This window comes from Drosophila navojoa, chromosome 5, assembly GCF_054131105.1.
Source record: "Drosophila navojoa isolate 15081-1374.11 chromosome 5, UAZ_NAV_1.0, whole genome shotgun sequence".
Classification (NCBI taxonomy): Eukaryota; Metazoa; Arthropoda; class Insecta; order Diptera; family Drosophilidae; genus Drosophila; species Drosophila navojoa.
Genome location: NC_142893.1, coordinates 17,022,995 through 17,037,723, shown reverse-complemented (window position 1 = coordinate 17,037,723; position 14,729 = coordinate 17,022,995). Strand labels below are relative to the sequence as shown.

Here is a 14,729-nt window from a genome sequence, read left to right as displayed (position 1 = left end):
TATTATGTGTGTGTGTGTGTGCGTGTTACCTTCATTATTATTTATTGTATTTTGTATTTATCAACTGTGTATGACTGCGTGTGTGTGTATGTGTGGCAAATCCCTATCGCAGTGCCCCTCAATTTCATCTCTCTCTCGCTCTCTCTCTCCCTCCCTCTCTGTATCCCATTCTAATCCAATAACGCGCTTAATGGTGTCGCAAATATAAATTGCCTTAAATACATACATACATATACACAAATACACATGCGGAGAGGGCATACATGACTGCCTAATGCGCACTACACTGCACTACAGCATTACACTCTGCTACACATTCGAGCACATTTTTATACCTTATGTCCTTTGATGACTTTTGTACATTCATGACTGTGTGCCAGTGTGTGTGTGTGCAAATTGCTGTGTCCTCCGGCAAATTTGTGCAGCACTTAGCTTGGTCAAGTAGCCGCACGGTTGCCAATCTTGCGCTGACTCCGAGCCCAACATTTGCCCTAATGGGCATTACAACAGGGCATGTTTCACAGTTTATGTTATCTAATAAGCGCCACATAAATATATCTTTATGTCCGCGCTAAGAGCATAACATAAATATATTATTAACTAGAGGCATCAATTTATTGCCTACCTATACGAGCTGCTGCGCTGCTAAGTTTAAGAAGTAGCTAGGCTCTTGGCACTGAGATTGTGAGTACGTGATACATCTTGGCTTAGTTCGTGATTCATGGCATTTTTTTCGAGTACTTAATTAAGTTAGTAAATGAAGCAGGCTTTCATTGAGCTGGTTGTAAATAGAGTTTAAAATTAATATAAATTATAAATGCCTTAAGCATTAAAATTCTTCCATATACCATTATATATATAAGAAAGTTTCTTACCAATCAGCTAACAGCTATGGATCATTGCTGAGGATAGGCTCTCTGTCTAGGTATTACATATTGAGTGCATTTAAAGCTCATAAGAGCGAGCATGCTATGGAACTTCACACTTATGATCTTCACTGAAGTCAGCTAGAACAATTCATGAGCTAAATAATGTGGATCACTTTGAAATTAAAACAGAAGTCGAGCGTTTCACTTTTGTTCTGTTCTCAATTCCATTGGATCTTTTATGAGTCAGACTTCCTTAGAGTTTCATAGGCAACAGCAGCTCGACATTTTATAATTTCAACTGCCTTTTGGTTGTTTGCTTAAAATTCGAGTCTAATATATGTAAATTAGGTATTATGAGTCATTTATGTCATTTGAAGGGTCAGCTATTTACATATGTACGCCTCTTTTAAGGCCTATTTTAAATATTTATTTTATTCGGCTGTGAGGTGCTCTTCGCTAAGTGATGCCATTGTTAAGGCTTCGAATAATTATTGTGGAATAATGTGTTCTTTTCTTTTCTCTAGTGTCAGGTATAATTTAAGTATATGTGTTAAAAAATATATTCATTTATTTATTTTTAATATTTATATATATTTAGATCTGCTTATATTTTAATATTTTATTTTGTTATTATTATTATTTTTAAAATTCTAATTCATGTGTATTTAAGCTATTAATAATTGATATAATGTTGAGTCCAACTGCGTCTCATAGTATAATTTAAGAACGCCAGCTGGCTAGATAGATAATCTTCGTAAGAGATTTATGTCTGTAAAGAGATTGCGGTCATTCGTTCCATTTTGTCTCTATTCCTTACATGAGTGTGAGCTCTTACAGCACATCGGCTTGATCTTGATATGCCGAAACTCGTCGTGCGAGCAATGAAGGAGAAACTTACAATCGTCTGCTGAGTGTAGATGCTCATGGGTGGACAGCTCCGCAAATTGTGTGCACAGCAATCATTGTCACTGGCTTGAACTCTGAGACTATAATTAATTATCGTTGAAATCATGTAGCTGTGTGTGCTTGCTGTCATGCATTCGCTAGAAGACCTAGACTTACAGCATTTAGAGTTCTATGAATCAGATGATTATGCTATTTATTCCGTGAGCTATGATGATCAATATTTCCGCAAACTTAATGGTATTCAGGCATTGGCATTGATGTACCTACCAACGAGTGTCATAGCATTCAGCTTTTGTCAGGCAGCCGCCTTAACTTAAGTTTTAAGTTCTGCTTAGTTTGTTTTCTTTAGCAGTTAGATTTCGCCATACACTCGCTAGAAGGCCTAAACTAAGAGCGCTTACAGCTCTGAGAATCAAATGAGCAATGATAATCAACATGATCTCAATAGTTCCACAGTTTGAAGGTATTCTGTCTTTGGAATTGATGTACCTGCCAATGAGTGTCATAGCATTCAGCTTTTGTCATGCAGCAGGCTTAACTCAAGCTCCAAGTTTTTTTATGTAACATTCCTAGAAGAGTTAGCATACTAAACTTAGAACATTTGCAGCTCGTAGAATCAATTTCATGAGCAATGATAATCAATATGATCGCAAATATTGCCACAAGCTTAAAGGTATTCTGTCTTTGGCATTGATGTACCTACCAACGAGTGTCATAACATTCAGCTTTTGTCATGCAGCTGCCTTAACTCAAGCTTCAAGTTTTGTTTATGGTACATTTCTAGAAGAGTTAGCATACAATTTCAGAGTCATTCATGTGGCTATGTCTTTTATCTAGCGAGCAAATATGATCAATATTTCCACAAGTTTCCTAGATGTATCATACTTAGAGTGCCATAGCATTCAGCTTTTGTCATGTAGGTTACTAGCAGTTAACTTTCGCCAGACATTTGTTAGAAGACATAAGCTTGGAGCATTTACTATTCTGAGAATCAAATGATTATTCTGTCTATTTCGTACTATTGTAAGCAATATGGATGATCAATATCTGCAGAGGATTAAAGGTAATCAGTCTTTGGCATTGATGTACCATGTACCTGTACATGGAGTGTCATATCATTCAGCTTTTGTCATGAAGTTTACTTTCCCCATACATTCCCTAGAAGACCTAAACTAAGACTATCTACATTTCTGAGAATTAAATGATTATGCTGTCAATTTCGTGAGCAATGATATATATGATATCAATATGATCTCAATATTTCTACAAGCTTAAAGGTATTCAGTCTTTGGCATTGCTGTACCTACCAACGAGTCTCATAGCATTCAGCTTTTGTCATGCAGCTGCCTTAACTCAAGTTTTAAGTTTTGTTTAGTTTGTTTTCTTTAGCAGTTAGATTTCGCCTTACACTCGCTAGAAGACCTCAACTAAGACCGTTTACAGCTCTGATAATCAAATAAGCAATGATAATCAACATGAGCTCAATAGTTCCACAGCTTAAAGGTATTCTTTGGCATTGATGTACCTACCAATGAGTGTCATAGCATTCAGCCTTTGTCCTGCAGCTGGCTTAACTCAAGCTTCAAGTTTTGTTTATGGTACATTTCTAGAAGAGTTAGCATACAATTTCAGAGTCATTCATGTGGCTATGTCTTTTATCTAGCGAGCAAATATGATCAATATTTCCACAAGTTTCCTAGATGTATCATACTTAGAGTGCCATAGCATTCAGCTTTTGTCATGTAGGTTACTAGCAGTTAACTTTCGCCAGACATTTGTTAGAAGACATAAGCTTGGAGCATTTACTGTTCTGAGAATCAAATGATTATTCTGTCTATTTCGTACTATTGTAAGCAATATGGATGATCAATATCTCCAGACCATTAAAGGTAATCAGTCTTTGGCATTGATGTACCATGTACCTGTACATGGAGTGTCATATCATTCAGCTTTTGTCATGAAGTTTACTTTCCCCATACATTCGCTGGACGAGTATTTACATGAGAATGAAATGATTATATGCTGTATATTTCGTAAGCAATGATATATATGATATAATATGATCTCAATATTTCCACAAGCTTAAAGGTATTCAGTCTTTGGCAACGAGTCTCATAGCATTCAGCTTTTGTCATGCAGCTGCCTTAGCTGAATTATAATGCAAATATTTTGCTAAGAAACAACATTAAACAAATATACAACAAGTTATGTGTTTTGTTTACCTCATTATTGTTGATACTCTTGCTCCATGTATTCCGCGAATAATGTTCACAATTTGTAACAAAGGAAAACATTTGGCAGAATAAATCATTGCCCAAAACTTTTAGTTGTGAATTTGCTCGTCAATCTCTCGCTGCCCGTTCTCCCTGCTCGTAGGTACGTACATATATGTTACTCATAACTGCAAAAGCGGTGTTATTTTTAGAAATTCAGCAGTGAAAAACTTTTGCGGTTTGTTTGCCTACAAAAGGAAAACACAAACAACAACAAAAAATGTGAATAAAATTCGCGCGTGAGCAGCGCCACCTAACCGCAGGCCAAATAAAAGTGCAGAACTCAAATGTATGACTCATAAATTACCGGAACGTGTTTTCCCACGTGACAGGTGCAGTCGCTCCGCACCGTCCGACTTGGTATTTGGATTGGGTCCCCAGGCGCCGACAAGCGAGCACCGCGAACCGCGAACCACGAGCCGCGAGCCACCAGGCACTGGGCACCTGGCCACCAGCTCCCTCACAGCTCAGATAAATTGCACAGCGACACTTTATCAGCGCTGGCCGTAAAGCGAGATCGAGGACGAGGACGAGGACGAGGTCGGCGATAAAGAGGACTCTCGCACTCCTGCTCTGCTGTCGTTTAATACCACAAATTATGATTATTGTTTAGTAATTTCGTTGTTGTTAATGTCCCCTGCCGTCTGTCGTCTGTCGCTGGGGCCGCATTTAAATTGCTAAAAACATTTTCATGCATGCGTTGGCAGATTTTCATTACGCGTTGCCCTTGAAGGGGCACAGCTGCCTTTTCAAGAAATTTCTCCTGTAAATTATACAAATGCGCGAAATTTTGGTTGGCTGCTCTAATTAGAGCTTGATAAATGCCTTTTTTCATGCTGCCTTCCCATTCAACGGCGAATTTCCCTTTCCTAATGATGGCCGCCAAACACATCGCTATTCACAATGAACTTAATTAAAAAACGCTTCAAAGGCGGTTTAATTGTTTCCATTCGCCATGAACTTTGTTAGCTGCAATGCCATGGCAACGACAAGCATATCAATTTCTGGCTGTATTGATAGTAGGAGTTCATATGCTGTCTGGGCTTGCGGTTAGCTCGATGACGATAATGATGATGGTGATGGCTGAATGGTTGCATACATACATATATATACATAAATTTATATATGTATGTAATCTCTTCAGTTATTTTATCCACAACTGCAGCGCTTAAAAAAATGTTTTGCTGCCTTAAACAAATATTGCTGAACAAATAGTGGCAGTAAAATGAAAAAAAAAAAAAATAAAAAATTGTTGTGTAAAATAATATTTATTATACGCAAATTTGACCTGCATAATTTAAAATAAATTCCGTTTTGAAATGAACAAAAATAAATATTTATTTTGTAAAAATATGTGTGAATTTTAGAATTTTATTATAACAAAATTAAAAAAAAAAAAATGTATCGAAAGTATTTTGTTTTTTTTTTGATTAAGTTCGACTACGTTGCTTGAACTACTCCTAAACTAATTAAATTGAGTAGATAATCAATCAACCGAGTATTTGAATACTTGATATATACATAGATTAAAATTATTGTATTATCATTATTAAAAACCTTAACTGGAAGCAATTTTATATTTGATTCCAATCTGAAAAATTGTCTATTTAAAATAAATAAATAAAATAGAAAAAATATATTTTTTTATAAAATATAAACAAATTATATTTTTTATAATATATAAAAAAGTAATATTTTTTTACATATTATTAAAAACAATTTTTTTTTAAAGTATATAAAAATAACATTTTTATAAAATATATACATTTTTTTGTATTTCTAATCGAAGTCTATTTATAAATAAATAGTAAATAAAATCTATTTTTATAAAATGCAGAAATCAAAGAAAAATAATAATAAAATAAATAAATTTATTTATATAAATTATATCTAAATTAAATCATTTAACTAAAATAAATTTAAGATAATAAATAAATAAACAACAATAAATTAAATAATTAAAATCATTTTCGGAAATAAAACATTATTAACTAAATCTAATTGAATATATTCTGATATTTTTTATATAAAACTATCTGCAGCTGGTTTTCTTTAGTCAAATATGTTCCTATCAAAGCTCCAAAAATTGAATATGTTGCTTGAGTAGGTTTATTAATTCTTTGCACACTTGGCTATAGGATAAATAAAGCTGAGCTTAAAAAAATTATAGTCGTAAAGTCATAAAATATGAAATCTTGTAGCAAAATAAAAATTTTATAGAGGAAGTCAGAGACTTTTATATGCAAAGCGACCTTTTTTGAGACCTCTCTAAATAAAAGGACATGTAATATGTTTATCTAGCATTTTCATCAAATTTGCCTACCCCAAAAATGTTTATAGTCTTTCGTTAGGTATTAAATTGTTGTCTTTGGTCGAAATAGTTTGTTTGCTTTATATGTTTATACTCCATTTTTGTTCTTCTGCTGGTTTTTTGAAATGCCGCCAGCGACATAAATAAAGGCAGCTGCAAGAGACATAAAATACAACTACTATAAAGCAAACCAGCCATACAAATGCCTTTTAAGTCGTCCTCGCTTTTTGCCTTTCTACGGCTGCTGCTGCCGCTGCTGCTGCGGCTGCTTCTGGTTTTGCTTTGGCGGAGCTATGCCAAGAAGAATTTCATATTATAAACACGTAGCCAGGCTCAACACATTCGGAGTCTGTTTGCGTTCGGCTCTTGGCTGCAAATCAAAAAATAAAAGAATATGAAATTAAAAGAGGAAATGCGCTGCCAGCAGCATGAGAAAACTGCCAACTTGGCCCAGGCCTGGCCACGAGGTTTATTCAACCCGCGAGTGCTGAGAATGCCGAGAATGTGCCTGCCAGCCTTTGACGCATTATCAACTAATTAATAAATGCTGATGGCGATGTAGTCGAGAGTAGTCCGAGTAGTACATGGCTTGATGTGCCATGCTTATCTTTATGACCGGCCGCACCTAGCCAAAACGGCATTACGTATGCTTCCAAATTATATGAACGTTAGTTGGCCAGGGGCGTGGCGCGGCATGGCAGCCTCACACAACTCTGCACATAAATTAGCAATAAAGTTGTCAACTCATGCGTAAATCTACGCAACACACACTGAAATCTGGGCCTAAAAAAAAATCCTAAACAAATACAATGGCATCCCACAGCGGAAGGCTGCGCAAGGAAAGCGGAATCCGGAAAATGGAAAGTGGAAAGCGTGTACAATAAAACACTTTGCCTAGTGCTAAGCTCCTGCCAAAGTATCTGTGAGCCGCTTTTGTGCTAATGTGTAATACAAATAAACGCCCGAGAGGTATGCCTCCATTGCTGCCAGCGCTCTAAATGTTGTTCTTCATGTTCCTGTTGTCGTTGTTGTTACGAGCAATTAAGCCATTCGTAAGCGCCGTTAGATTATATCTGTGATGAATTCATGTCACCGAATTAAGTATACACCACAATTTAAATGCTTGAACGTTTGTAAGCTATGAAAATCTCGTTTATGTGAAGACTTAGCACCAAAAAATTAGAATTTCTATATAAATTATTATTAAAAACAATTGTGTACCTAATGAAGTAATATAAATAAAAATAATAATAAAATAAAAAAATATATAAAAAAATTAAGTATATATAAATAAACTTTTTGTATATATAAATATACATTTTTTTTAGTTTTTATACATATATATATTAATAATATATATCTCTCATCCTATATCCTATAAATATATAATATATAATATATAATATAAAATATATAATAATAATAATAATAATAATATATATAATATAATAAATATATCAAATTTAATAAATAATATTATAGAATAAATATTAAAAACAAAAATTGAGAGATTTCCAACCAAATTAGTTGTGATTTATTATTGTTTTTAAAATTATAAATTTTGTATATGATTTATAAGTTGACTAAGTTTTTTATAATAAGTATTTATATTTATTATATATCATAAAAATAAATTAATTATGTAAATATACATAAATAAGATTTATAATTAATTAAGAATATATATATATGTATATATATTTGATTGTTATATATTCACATATTTTATAATAATAATAATTAGGCTTATTTATATAGCATTATTCAAATGGAAATTTAGGTTAATTGTATATATAACAAATAAAAAGGAAAAAGTTGAGACTTTTGTATAGGAAAACAAAAGTTGACTCTATACATTGTTAGTTTCTCATATAGAAGCGCTCCAACATTTTCTTTTCTTTGTTATACACACACCCAACAAGAACTTTCATATAAATAATGCAAATACATGTAAATAAATGTAAATTGATATGAAAGTTCTAGTTGTGCCTTTCTCTCCAAACAATTTGCCTCGTTCAACCAGCAATTCAATTAAAAATTCATATCGAATTACATACAAAAATTCATGGACTCTGCTGCTGCAGCGCATTTTTAAATGGAATTAAGAGAGAGCATTAGCATTCTGCACGCAACACAATTTGTTTGTGTTCAGCGTTCAGCTCAATACCCAGGCGTATGCTTCATATTTTGGGCTTATCATAGATATTTGCATAATTTTAATTAAAATGGCTAAGCTGCGAGCTGGGTTCAAAGCTTTTGAGCTGCTTCAAAGCGGTTTCAATTACCAGGCGGGCACTCAATACACTCAAAGTATCAAGCCATTAGCACAACCTGGCTCACGGGCTTGGCCGAGTGTCGATGGCCCTTGGCCGCAGTTGCTAATTATGTTACGCTTGCCAGCCGAATATGACTGGCCAGAAATTTGGCTAATGTACGCCTAATTGAGAGTAAATAAGACGTTTTGCCTGCTGCCGTCAGCTGGCTTGATTTATTGGCGGCTAATGATTTCCATTTGATAGTTTGTTTGCTCAGCGCCCTTTGTCTATCTCTCTCTCTCTCTCTCTCTCTTGAGGTGTGGCCCACGTTGGCTTTTGGCCATCGTGTTGACGTGTTTTATGTGCTCGCAGTTCGCTACGTTGATTTCCATGGCCTGGTTAATTAAAGCAACTTTTTAAGGTGTGAACGCACTTGCCAACTGAAACAGGACAACAACACGTATACTTAATGCATAATGAAAGAGTTTGTGTCGGCATATAATATATATACAATATGGCACGGGTCTGCATTGACTCCACATAGTTTCGTTTAATGTATTGCATACCCAAATATCTGTGGCCATTTCGGCACCCGTATCGTTGGCCGTGTTCACTTAGTGAGCCATTATTTTCATCTAACTTTTACAAATGTTCTCTTTCGCCACAAATTGTTGGCCATAAATTTTTAGAACCGCTAGGCAAAACCACAAAAAAAATGGAGCCGGAGGCAGTGGAACACATTGAAATACAAATTTGGCGTCTCCACATGGGGACTATTCACAGCTCGTTTGCTCGCCGCCGATGCCGAACAGCCATAACAATATTATGTATACGCCGTGGCGAGCCCGTGGGCCGGCATTTATTTTAATTTGCCATAAAAGGTGCGTCCGTCTGGCTAAAAATAGGCGTAGAACGGCCTTGCCCAAAAAAAAAAAAAAAAGAATAGGAGAAACCGAAAATTATAAAAGCCAAGCGATGAGCCAAAGCACGAGGATAGGGTTTAGCGGCCATATCGTTATGTGGCTTAATGCTGCATATTTACACGAAAGAAATGCATAAACGAAAGAAATGAAATGAAAATGCTAAACGCTGGCCAAATTGGACACTGGAGTCGCATTAAAGCGCCGGACAAATACCAGAAATGCGTGCCAGAATGTTATTTGATATTTTTCTCTGTGACAGTCGCGCTCCAAGCCAAGTGGAAAAAAAATAATAATAAAAAAAAAAATACTGGCGCCACGCACAAATTATGCATATCTTTATGTACATATAACTGTCAGACGTGGGCGCAGCAAGTAGTTGGGGTGTGGCCGACCAGCCATGCCCTCCCCCCAACGCCCTGCCTAACAGTCCATTGCTGTTCCATTTTGCACTTGGAAGGCGAGCGCACAATTTGCGACGCGTTAACGAACGGAAATGATAAATTGTCATTGCTCGGTTATGTTCTCAAGATTTCCCGTTGCTCCATGGCTCCACGGCACGACGGCTCCACGGATCCATTGCCATTCCGTTTGCCATTTCCTGTCTTGTTTACATTTCTGTCATCATTGCTTGCCTCTCGGTTTCTTTCACATTTCCGTATTGACTCGACGTTTGTAATTTCTAAAGAATCCCAGTCTGTTTAGCAAATAAACGTAACAAACGCAGCCATTAGCGTCGAATTTTAAATAATCATGATTCAAAAGATGAAAATTAAGAGATGCTTCTTCTTCGTAATGTAGTAAAAGGAACAGGAAGTGACGATTAGAAAGTTTAGTTGTGGCAATTCAGTTAGATTTTACTTTTCTGTTTAAGCTAAGGCTAATGATATGCAAATTTAAGAAGCTTTGAAATTTATATGTATAATACATATTATTTAAGTTTGACTATAAATAGTATATTCGCGTTTACTTGAGGTGCGTCCAGTCGAAAGAGAAACCTATTTTCCCTTAGATCTACAGCTAAATTAGTCATATTCGTCGTCTTATCTTATTCGTGTTTGAGAATTTATTGCGAGATCTTTTCTTCGTATATACTTAAATAAATAAATATATGTTGTATTTTTAAGTTTTTTGTTTGACACCCTTACATCAACGTATAGATTTAGTATTTGATTTATAAATACCTACAAATAAAATGTTATTAGAAAAATACAGAAAGTCTCCTTGAATAAAAAATATATATGTATGTATATAATATAATTCAAAACAAAAAAGAATATTTAAATTTATTAAGAAAAATAAATAGAAATAAATATAATAATAAAACCTTGAGAAGAAATAATATATATATATATATATATATATATATATATATATATATATATATATATATATATATATATATATATATATATATATATATATACATACATATAACTAAATTAAAATGATAAAAATAAAAATTAATAAAATAATGAATATAAATATTATATATAAAAATGAAACAATTAAAAAAAATAATAATAAAATTAATAATTAAATCAATGAATGTTTTTTTTTTTTTTATTAAAAATAGAATCATTACAAGTGTAAAAGCAAAATAATAAAAAAATAAATGAATAAAATAATGACTCATACAATTTAGCCAAGGGTTATTTAGTTTTAGTTCTATGCAGCCAACTCTAATTACCGTCTCTTTATATTAAGTACTTTCGCCAACAAACTATTTATTAATACTCGAGTTTGAATCCATACAAAATGCTTATTTATGTTTTATTTTCAACAAACTGAAAGAAATTAATATATTTAATATATATTCATTCAGTTTTTCAGCTCTCGCAGTTTTGGGTCAGCATCGCTTTCAGCTGTTGGAATTTATTTCAACTTTCTCAAACAACCGCTAACCCCTACAACATCTGTCTGACCTCCCATTAACACATTTCAATGGGAGACCGCACAACTTAAGAGAGTTATGTCTAACCAAGCAAATAACCTACAGCAATTATACAGACAACTGAGCAAGCTTGTTAGGCATTTCCAATAAAAAAAAGTTCTGCAGCAGAATTAATTTAGAGAGCCAGAGTTAACCCACATTTTTTACAAACATTTCTTCATATTTTCCACATCTTTTGCGCTTCTAAATTTAACTTCGCATTGCTTTTGGCTCTTTCCTCCATATCAGATAGAAATTGAAAGACAAAACTTCGACATCGATAAAAATGTCTGCCATTTGTCGTCTGCTGGTTATGAATTTATTGTGAAGCCTTGTGATATGCCCAATATTATTTATGATGTCAATCAGCCGAGTCGAAGAATTTATTCTTTTATACTTCTCTCTCTTCCTTTTTTTGCAGCCGGGTTTGTCTGGCATTCTGAGCATTTGTCACTTGCCGCAAATATATGCGCATGTATTAATAAACATCAGTAATGCCCTTGCACATCGATGTCAGCCATATCCATAGCCATATTCCTAAGCCTTAATAATTGCCTGTGATTATTTACCCACGCCGTCTCTCTTCTGCTGTTTAAGGGCTTATGAATTTCCGGCATATCTAAATCGTAAATGCTTTAACAACTGCAGCAAAACGTTGGCAATAAAATTTAAATTTTCTTTTTCACTCCCTTATCGGGTTTCTTGTCAAGTCACTGGGCTGAAAGAAAACTTTTCTGAGAGATTTGTTTTGCGTCACAAGAGCTGAATAAATAAATTCTCAAAGGCATTAATCATCAAGTTGAAATCCCTTTAATTGACCCGAAACTCTACGTAGATTTCTAAAAAAAAACAAGTAAGAAAGCTCTAGTCGAGACTGCTCGACTACGAGATCCCTGAACCCTACAAGCAACTGATATTTCAATAATAATTAGCACCCACACACGCACTCATGCAAACAAATACACGCACACACACACACTCACATATACAGGCGATTGCGCTTGGGTTGCGCTGCAGTGTTGGCAATATTAGGAGAACTTATTTGTTGAATAATTTAATTTCTAGACGTACGATCGTAATGAAACTTTCAGAACGTATTCATATTGTTTAAATGTATGTGTATACCGAAGCACAAGTCTCTAGTATTTGATATACGACTTTTACAAAGATTGGGGTGAGGGGGTTGATTTGGGGGTGGGGGGTAAATTTTAACAAAAACCGAAATTGTATGACATGCGTCTTAATATACATTTTAAATTTGGAGACTGTAGCTTGAAAGATGTAGGAGATATAATTTTTAAACTGATCTTCGATAGGGGTTTTTATCGATAAAAAAGTATCGGAGTGAGTTATCGTTTTTTAGTGATAAACTCGATATCCGCGTGATATATACGGACATTTTAAAAAAAAGTTGAAGTCTCTAGCTCTTGTATCTTCTGAAATCGACGCGTTCAAACATACGGACAGACGGACGGACGGACGGACGGACGGACGGACGGACGGACGGACGGACGGACAGACAGACAGACGGACAGGGCTAAATCGACTCAGCTCGTCGCCCTGATGAAGAATATATATACTTTGTGGGGTCTGCCACGCCTCCTTCTGCCTGTTACATACATTTTAACAAAACCATTATACCCTGATTTCCCATTTTCAATGGGTTCAGGGTATAATAAAGCGAAACATTTGAGTTTTTACTTGGCCTTTCATATCAGCTAGATGCTAAAAATAAAGTGATATAAATGGGACATGGCACTTATCTCTCTCTCTCTCTCTTTCTCTCTCTCTCACTCTTCTAATAATGATAAATGCATAATTTATTCCGACGAACTTTTCTTTTTTCTGCGGCAGGCTACACGCAGCAAACAAAAACAAAGACAAAGTCTCGAGTGCTATCAAATTTATGTCGACCTACTTGAATATGAATGTGCATGAGTGCGTGTGTGTGTGTGTGTTTGTGTGTGTATTGCGCAAAGCATTCCCTGCTTGCCTTAATCAAGCACACATAATACAAAAGCTAATTGCACAAAGCCAATGCCACACCACACATACACATATCTCAAACGATGCCCCCAGGCACTTGGACCAATAAAATTGCTCTATATTGCTCAGCACAGAGATGATAATGGATATTGCGCATTATATATGGGGAGAGGCAATTTAATTAAAAAGTGTGTACTTATATATATAAGGGTATATCCTAACATCCAACATCCGCACCAATGTCAGCCAATCAATATAAATTGTTTTGGTGTGGCGCAGCATATTACGTATACGTCATGTTTGAACAGCACTGGCAGCTGAGCTGTTGCTTCCGCTTCATAAAAATATAACCGACAATAAAAGAACAAAAAACGAGCAAAGAAAAACAACATAAAGTCGCAACAACACAAAATTTTCTCGTTGGCAACTTTTCTTGACAAACAAAAGCGGAAATTGATTGTATTACAACAAGCCAAGTAACACCAGCAACAATAAGCCATATTAGTTGGCAGCATAAAGCGTCAACACACAAGTGGATATATACACATATACATACATATATGTATATACGTATGTGTGTACACGGCTATATATAGTAGACGGCAGTACAATAAACTTGGCGCCGTTTATTCATTTTGTTTTTGTTTTTGTTTCGTTTTGTTTTGCTCTGCTCTTGAAAGCCTTTGCATAGCATTCTTTATGCAATTAACTTGATTATGTTTTTGTTGGCGCTCAAATTTGGCAATAATTGCGCGAGCAGGACGTAACTTTTTCATGCTGATTAAAAGTTTAGCCAGCCAGGCGGCAACTCGTTGTTGCCGAGCGCCGGGCCAAACACGTTGAGGCAGGCAAAGCCCAAAGACAGCCGCGTCTGACAGACGTCTAACTTTAGCTAGACTTTGCTTAGTTCGCGCATGAATGTGTATGACCCGCTCCACACTCTCTCTCCCTCTCTCACTCCCTCTCTCTATCTCTCTCATTGAGTATGTGTCTGCCCTCACCTTGGCATTGTCTGAGCTTCTCTGCGCCTTAGCACCAAGTGGGCCACCACAATTGCCAAGTTTTTCACAGGCTCTGCATGCCAATGAGCCACAGATATTCAACATTTTACCAGCTGAGCTGCGAGTCGTGCATTGTCATATAAATTAGCAATGAGCCCGAATCTCATTCGAGCATTTCATTCAATTAGAGCCTTCGAATGCTATTTCCTGCCTTTGGGGCCAGTGAGTGAGTAAATTTAATACAAACTTGGACTTAAGCGAAGAGAGTGTAGTTA

The 14,729-nt window shown here is 35.3% G+C and overlaps 1 protein-coding gene and 1 long non-coding RNA gene across 2 annotated transcripts in view; one reads left to right on the top strand and one right to left on the bottom strand.

Moving 5' to 3' along the window:
* The window catches only part of igl (IQ calmodulin-binding domain containing protein igloo), a 56,469-nt gene that overhangs the window by 987 nt on the left and 40,753 nt on the right, over window positions 1-14,729 (top strand). The gene's annotated exons all lie outside the window — the stretch shown is intronic.
* Window positions 11,764-14,262, bottom strand: LOC149091122 (uncharacterized). The gene is made up of 2 exons (XR_016197140.1): window positions 13,650-14,262; window positions 11,764-12,294 (listed from the first exon to the last, which is right to left on the bottom strand). It is a non-coding gene; the product is annotated as an uncharacterized LOC149091122 (long non-coding RNA).